The sequence below is a fragment of the Heterocephalus glaber genome, unplaced genomic scaffold (genome assembly GCF_053883595.1).
Source record: "Heterocephalus glaber isolate CG9 unplaced genomic scaffold, H.glaber_assembly_v1.0 deba00001452, whole genome shotgun sequence".
Classification (NCBI taxonomy): domain Eukaryota; kingdom Metazoa; phylum Chordata; class Mammalia; order Rodentia; family Bathyergidae; genus Heterocephalus; species Heterocephalus glaber.
In genome coordinates, this window is record NW_028258302.1 from 7744493 (window position 1) to 7753216 (window position 8724).

General features: G+C 41.3%; 1 pseudogene; it reads left to right on the plus strand.

Annotated features, from left to right (window-relative positions):
- The first annotated feature begins 1883 nt into the window (after positions 1-1883).
- Positions 1884-2341, plus strand: LOC101711180 (small ribosomal subunit protein eS17 pseudogene; annotated as a pseudogene).
- Positions 2342-8724: the final 6383 nt, after the last annotated feature.

Here is an 8724-nt window from a genome sequence, read left to right on the forward strand (position 1 = left end):
TGCCCAGACTGGGCTCAAACTTGGAATCCTCCTGACTTAGTTGGCCAGTGTGCTAGGGTTACAGACATGCACTACCATGCCTGGCTGAAATTCTAAATCCATTTGTGGGCTTTGTCAGTTGATGGCTTTTCGTAATAGAAGCTCCACCTTTAGGTCACTTCTCTGAGAATGTTCAGTTTTTCCAGAGAATAATTCTCCATTTTATGCTCAGGGAAGGAATAGCCCAGCCACAGCAAAAAGAGACTCTGAGGGCTAGAATAGGAGTGGACAGGAAAGTGTGTGTGTGATCTTGCCATTTACTGTGTAGATTTCCAGTGAGTCTTCTTTTTTTCTTTTTGGTACAGGGATCAAACTCAGGACCTTGTACTTGCCAGGCATGCACTGTGGTGCTGAGCTATATCCCCAACCCAAGTCTCCTTTTAAAAATTGCTCCACAGATTAAACCTCCAGACCCCTGCAGGAAAAAGTAGTCATCTGATGTGCTAGATTGTAGAGGGGGATGGAAGGCTAATAGATCCTTATAGAGACTTTCTACTAATCCTCTTGTCTTCAATCAGTTCTTCTCCCTGAATCTTTCTACCTGGGTTTCTGGGTCCTCTAGTACTTTAGTTTAGCTGGAATTCTGTGGCAGGAAATGGCTTGCCTCCCATTAGCACCACCTCTGCACACTTGATATACAGCTTTCTCAGCACTACTAATTTTTCCACTTAGCTTTGTTTTTTTTTTGTTTTTGGTGCCAGGGATCGAACTCGGGTCCTTGTGCTTTCCACTTAGCTTTTATCTTCTCATCCTCTAGTGTCTCTCTCTCACTCTCTCTTTGACATGGTGGGTTTATGCTGGTTTTATTCAATTGCTCTCATTTTTGTAGGGCTCCCAGGAGAGGAGATAAGCATATATGTTCAAACTACCATTTTCTTCCTTAAACAACTGTATTTTGTGCTGGTCAACTATTTAGTAATTTTCTAATTTCTGGGACAGAATTTCCAGAGAGATGTATATTCTTCCCTGTAGAAGCCACATTTTTTGGAGTTTTTGATGCCTCTGGAGTTCTCTTTTCTCAGAGGCTAGAAGTGGGCCAGAAGTATTGCTGCCTGCTCTCTCCATCTATTTCACAGCTATCTGATTGCAGAGGTATCTCCTACTTCCCAAGGAGCCAACTAAGATTGACTCCTCACTGTTGTCAGGCATTGTGTCTGTGAGACTCATGCAGTAGGAATATATGTACAATTGTATTAAGTCATTAAAGTGAAGGTAATTATGAAAAGGAATCTCCAAGTCATATTGGGAAAATATTTGGAAATTTTGGGCTGAGAGCCTATGTATGGAGTAGGTGATGTAGGACAAAATTTAAATTTATATCATTGTCCATATATCCTTATGTTTCTGCCAAAGTAGGTGCTAAAATAATTTCATAATGCTTGTTATAAATTAGTACTATTCTAAGTACTTATATATTAACTTTAAAATAGTTATATATATTAACTATGTAATCTTTAACAACATTATGAAGTAGGTAACATCATTATCACCAGTTTATTGCTAAAGAAATCAAAGCACAAAGGACTTAAAAACAAGCCTAGAGTGTATTTTTCTAAAATATATGAGCTGAGTGTGGTGGTACATGCCTGTAATGCCAGTACTCGGGAGACTGAGGCAGAAGGGATCACTGCGTATTTGAGGCCAGTCTGGGTTACATAGTGAGACTCTGCCTCAAAAAAGCAATTAAAAAAAAAATAGATGAAGGATAGAATCGAAAGATCCTAGAAGCTTAGCAAACCCTAAGCAAGAAAAATACACACACCTAGACACATCAAACCTAAAAACAGAAGGTAGAGATAGCATATTAAAAGTAGCCAGACTCGCTTTCCCTGGAACCTGCCAACATGGGCTGAGTTCCCACCAAGACAGTGAAGAAAGCGTCTGGGTTATCACTGAGAAGTACTACACGTGCCTGGGCAATGACTTCCACCCCAACAAGCGTGTGTGCGAGGAGATCACCATCATCCCCAGCAAGGAGCTCTGCAACAAGCTGGCAGGCTAAGTCACACATCTGATGAAGCAGATTCAGAGAGGCCCTGTGAGGAGGATCTCCATTAAGCTGCAGGAGGAGGAGAGAGAAAGGAGAGACAATTATGTCCCTGAGGTCTCAGCCTTGAATCAGGAGATCACTGAAGTAGATCCTGACACTAAGGAAATGCTGAAGCTTTTGGACTTCGGCAGCCTCTCCATCCTGCAGGTCATGCAACCTACTGTTGACTGCATGTGGAGCTGTTTGAATCTTTCTGCTATGCTGTAATATTTTCAATAAATTCGGGACAATAGCAAAAAATAAAGTATCCAGAGAAGGCCAGGCATGCTGGCATTCACCTGTAATTCCAGCACTTTGGGAAGCAGGAAGATTACAAGATTGAGCCCAGCCTGAGCAATTTAGCAACTTGGCAAGATCCTGTCTCAAAATCAAAACATAAAACTTTCAGTAAAAGTGGCTAGAGATGTAGCTCTGTGCAAAGGTTCTGGGTTCACTTCCCGGTATCACACACATACACATGCATACCAAAAACAGATGAACAAAAAACACCACAGCCATTGCATACAGGACAGCAATGATGCAAAAGATGAATTAGTTCTCAAAAATAGAGACTGCTTTGGAAAATTGAGGCAAGTTTGCAAATTCACATGACCTTGCCTCAAAATTAAAAATTAAAGAAGGGGCTAGAGATGTAGCTCAATGTGCAGGGCCTGGGTTCAATCCCTAGTCACATACACAAGGAAACTAGAAAACAGTGAATGTCACCTTAAAGTTCTAGAAGAAAAAAAACCTTTCTTTTTTTTTTTTGGTACTGGGGATTGAACTCCGGTCCTTGTACTTGCAAGGCAGGCGGCGGAACCACTGAGCTAAATTCCTGGCCCCCAAAAAACCCGTCTTGAAAATGCTGTGTTCTTTGTACTTTCCACCATTAGTGCAGTTTGGATGAATGTGTATAGGTCATAGGTCTCTGGTTCATATTTTAAAACTAGGTAGGCCTATCCTAGTGCCTGATAAATCAGTTGCTTTTTTTAAAAGTTTCTTTCTTTCTTTCTTTTTTTTTTTTGAGACAGGATCTTGCTATTCTAGACTGGTGCCTGAACTCACTACATAGCCAAGGTTGGCCTTAAACTGGTGGCAGTCCTCCTGCCTCAGCCTCCTGAGTGCTGGGATTACAGGCATGTACCACCACACCTAGCACTTTTCAAAAATAATGGTTGAATCTGGAGGGCTAGGGATGCTCAGTAGTAGAACACTTGCCTAGCACTCATGAAGCCCTGGATTCTATCCCTAGCACTGCAAAAACAAAACAAAATAAACACAATACAACTCTTTTTTGTTTGGTTTTTTTGGTACCAGGGATTGAACTCGGGACCATGTGCTTGCATGGCTGGAGCCAGAACCACTGAGCTAAATCCCCAGCCCAAAACAAAATAAACAAACAAATAAAAAATAGTTGAATCTGATGTTGCAATATTTGGGGACCTACTATTAACGGAGAAGGATGGGGGGACACATTAGTAGATACAAAAAAATAGTAAGACTGGAAGCTCCTGGAAGGCAGACAGCAACTTCTTCATTACTTTATCATCTCTGTATTTTTTTTTTTTTTGTACCGGGGATTGAACTCGGGTCCTTGCGCTTGTGCAGTAGGCAGCTGAAACCACTAAGCTAAATCCCTGGCCCCCGTCTCTGTATTTTGACTATAACTAAGTGATTCGCAAAGATTTATTGATTTGAAATTATCTCACCACCATCAAAGAGCAAGAGAATTATGGCAAATTATACCCCAACTGTTGTTTCTATTATTTGGTGATAGATAAGAGATTAAACCCCTAGATTAACTAGTCTTCCTGTTTTCACTTCATCATTGCATCTATGGTTTAATAGTGGTAGAAGAAATTAGCATTTATTTAGTGCTTATTATATGCCAATCTGTGAGTGAGAGGCCTTAACATAAATCATTTCATTTAATTATTTTTGTAGGGGAGGGGCGCAGGATTGAATCTGAGAAAAGAGAAGTGACTCCTCCTCAGCTGTGTGGCTGGTAAGTGGCAGGGCCAGCAGCTAAACAAAGACCTCTCTGATGCCAGTTCCTGGGCCTGTTCCAGTCAGTGCACCATCTGCCCTTCTGACTTTTGTCTCCTCTGGGCTATAGCAGCAATCTCCTCAGTGGCATTCCTATATCCAGTATTTTCCTCCTCACCCCATTTTCCAGACTGCAGCAAGCTCATCTTCATAAAACACTGAATTGTTCAACTTGACTCAGTGTTGGTTGACTTCTCTCTGGTAATGTGGTCCCACTTTGAGTTGGCATTTAATGGTGGTGAGAATCGATTTGTTATGTGACCCCAGGCAAGTCAACCTCTGTTTCAAGTTGACCCAAGCCAGTTTGTTCACTTACTAATTATGTTATATTAGTACATATTTATTAACTATGGAGTAGTAATTCTTTGTTATTAGTACAGGGGTAAAGGGCAGTAAGTAAGTAAGCTCCAACAGCGAGAGGTGACCCACATGTTCCTCCCTCAGATCTTAGCTATTGAGAGCTGAGCTCAGTGGTGCATGCTTGGAATATCAGCACTTGGGATGCTGAGTCAGGAGGCAAGAGGCTAAGGCTCAGGCAAGAAGATTGAAAGTTCAAGCCCAGCCTGGGCAACTTAGTGACTTAGCAAGACTCTATTTCAACATAATAATAAAAAGAGGGCTGGGGATATAACTCAGTGAAAAGGCTCTGGGTTCAACTGCCAGTGCCCTCCCACACACATACACAAACTTACTAAGTGGTATGTTACAAATAAAATCAAGTCTCAGACACAAATCTGTCACATCCTCAAACATTTATTAACAAGCATACAAAACCAGTCATACAGCATTCAAGCTCAATGAAGTCTCATGCTCTTGGTCTTTATATGCACTTTGTCAAGAACTTTGCACGGAAGCCTTACTGTAGGTAAATAAGACATCAAAGCAGGATTAATTTAATCTCCTGGTCAGAATCAATTGACAGAATTCCACTGAATAGGTCCTATCCATATCATCACTCTGAAGCATCTAGCTACTGGACTCCCTAGATTCTTTTCTTCTTTTTCTTTTCTTTTTTTTTTCTTTTGGTACCAAGGATCGAACTGGGGTCCTTGTGCTTTCAAGGCAGGCGGTGGAACCACTGAGCTAAATCCCCGGCCCCTCCCTAGATTCTTATATCTTAGACATACACAGTAGAGGTGCCTGTACAAAACAATACTTCTAGCCAGATGACATATCTGACACCACTCATTTCACCCATGAAAAACCGTATCTAATATCTAGCCATATTAACGTTCTTGTAGTAATTGCTACTGGAATTTCTCAGACACTAGCTAGCCATTCCTAGAGTGTCTGTTTCTTATTAAGGTACTTCTAATATTAACTAATAGCCTCCAGTGTTTACACAAAAACTAGTTAACATACATATATATCAAACTTTCTAGTCATAACCCTTTTAATGTATATATTAGCATATTATAGCATGCATATATATATATATGTCTCAGTCTCTGTCTCTCTGTGTCTTATCTCTCTGTTTCCGTCCCTATCTCTCTGTCTCTGTCTCTGTCTCTCTCTCTCTCAGTGCTGGAGATCAAACCCATGGCCTTGTACATGCCAGGCAAATGCTCTGGGCTACGTTGTCAGCCCCTTTTAAGAGTTTTATTTTTGAGACAGGGTCTTGCTAAATTTCCCAGGCTGACCTTGAATTTGAGATCCTCTGGCTCAACCTTCCAAGTAGTTGAGATTACAGATATATGCCACTATACCCAGCTTATTTGTGTGTATATTTTATCCTCAGAGAAAGGTAACTGGATGGGCTGGGGATTTAGCTTAGTGGCTCCGTTGCCTGCCTCGAAAGCGCAAGGTCCTGAGTTTGATTCCTGGTACCAAAAAAACCAAAAAAACAAAAAAAAAACCCAAAGAAAGGTAACTGGTACTCTCTGAAATCTCACGTGTCTAACGGATATTCAGCCTCCAAATCTGTAGGTGCTTACTGAGTTGTGTCTAATTTACAATTTTTGCATCTTCTTCCATATCTTTTTTCCCTTCATATCCTACTACACTCCACAAAGTCACTAGCTGAATAATTCCCCTCAAATCTTACCATCATTACTGTCTCCATGCCTTTAGTCATTCTATTTTTCCTGTCTAAAACACTCTCCTTGTTTGGCTATTTAAGTAGTTCTCACTGACATTTAACAGCCTTGGCCTCACCTACTTAATGCCAATAGAGCTTGAGTCATTATGACAACCATGATAAATCCCCTGGTTGAATACCTCCTTTGGGCCTGCAGTGGGTTGCTGAGTTAAGGTTTTTAGTTCTATGAGGACAGCAGTTTGAAAATGGGCCCAGACCTGGGGAGTTGCCTCTTTGTTGTTGTTGTTACTGTTTATCTGTTTTTTGATATAGGGTCTTGCTATATAGTCCGGGCAATGCTTGAACTTACTATGTAGCCCTGGCTGGCCTCACGCTTGGAATCCTTCTGCCTCAGCCTCCCAAGTGCTAAGGATTACAGGCATGCACAACCATGCCCAGCAGGAGTACTTCTTTTGTCACTAGAAAAGTTTAGGGAAAGAGCTTCAATTTGGATAATGAGTGGGTAGGAGTGAGTTGGGAAGAAGAAAACTTTTACATGTTAACTTGTGCCAAGCTAAAGTGAACCAATATTGTTTTCCCTGTTCACTACCACCCCCTATTTAAAGAAGTGTTCCTTTCCTGCTCCAAATATATTGTGCTTGAAGGAGACATGCATATCTTACTATATCCCTGTAAGATACTGTCATCCTAGGTCCAATTGAGTTACCTGGCATGTCTGAAGGGGGTCAGACATTAGTCAGTCCATAAATAGATGCTGCAATTGAATAGAAAGTATAAATGGACTGGACGCTTGTCCTTTGAGGTAGAAGCCTTTTTCCCAAACATGCATACCTGGACAAGTCTCTCTAGACTGTTTGAGGTCAAGTGATTGAAATATAATTAATTGACCAAGTGCTGGAAATGCTAATGTTTAAATAAATACATCTTGTGCCACCAGCCCATTAAGTTTCTATAGGGCTTTTGGAGAGGGTTGGGTCATGAAAACATGTGGAGTTTTATAAAAACTGGTGTAAAAGTACAGAGGGGAAAAAATGAATACAGCAGTACAGAATAATTTCTCCTCTACATGTTTCCTGGGTAGGTAGCCAGGAAGGAAAAGGGGAAGGGAAGAGAAAATATGTGAATGGGATACAAACACCTGCTGCCTTAAGGTTTTGGGTGCTGTGAGGATAGCAGTTTGGAAATGAAGTGGAGGGATAGGCCTCAGCCTGCAGAGCACCTCTAGTCATCAGAAAAGCTAAGGGCAAGAGCTTCACTTTGGACAATGTTGGACAAACTAGGAAGGAGAAACCTTCTATTTTACAAATTAACTGGAACCAAGTTAAAGTGAATCTGAATTTCTAATTAGTGCTTTGCATTCTCAGTTTTGGTGGATGTCACACAAACCATTATTCACCAGTCCAGAAATGTGGGCATCATTGGTGTTACATTGACTCTACCTCTCCCTTGCCTCTCAAAGTTAATCATTTAACAAGTCCTATCGATTTTGCCTCTTTTTTTTCAAACCCATTCCCTCTTCCCCATTATTACTACCACTGACCTAGTTCAGGTTCCCATAATTTCCCATATAGACAACTGGCCTTCTGCCTCCAGTCTAATCCCTTACAGGCCATCCGTCATGTGCTGCTAGAATAATCTTGCTCAAGTATAAATCTGACCATATCAGTCTCCTTAACAACCTCCACCCCCACTCCCCAGCTGCCTGGTTCGTTCTATTTAAAAACTAAACTCTGAGGATGACATTCCAGATCTTTTGTTCCCTGTGAAACTTTCAGCCTTCTTTCTGGCTACTCCCCCAACCTACACACACACCTTGTGCTCTAGTCATACTGACCTACTTTCAGCTCCCTAAATACAACATGCTTTATCAAGCCCCTACACATTCTTAAAATGCGTTCCCCTCCCTGTGCCAGCCTTAGGAATTCCAATTCATCTTTGAAATTCAGTTCATAAGTCATTTCCCCCTGACCTATCCTAGCCACAGTTCTTGTTTCCCCCTCAAGGACCCCAGGGCTTCCTATACACACCTCCACACTGCATACATTTGTTTGCTTGCCTGTCTACAAGGCTTTATTTTGCTTAATTTTTTTTTTTTTGGTATCGGGGATCAAACTCAGGACCTTGTGCTTCCGAGGCAGGCATGGCACAACTGAGCTAAATTGCCAGCCCTAGCCTTTATTTTATTTGTCTTTATATTCTTCATGTCTAACATAGACTTAAAGTAGGTGCTTGAGGTTTGTTGGATGAATGGGTGAATATTTTATAAGTACTCTAGGTTGTCCTAAGTTGTGTGCTGTCATACCTTGTGGAAAGACCGTGGTATTTTTGTTTGTTTTGTTTTGTTTTTTGCCATAGTATTTTATTTATTAAGCATCCTCTAAGTTTCAGGTCCTGTGCCTTTTTTTATTTTTTATTTTTTTGGTACCGGGGATCAAACTCAGGACCCTTCGCTTGCGAAGCAGGCAGCGGTATTGCTGAACTAAATCCCCGGGCCAAAGTAACTTTTTTTTTGGTACCGGGGATTGAACTTGGGACCTTGCGCTTGTGAGGCAGGTGGCAGAACCACTGAGCT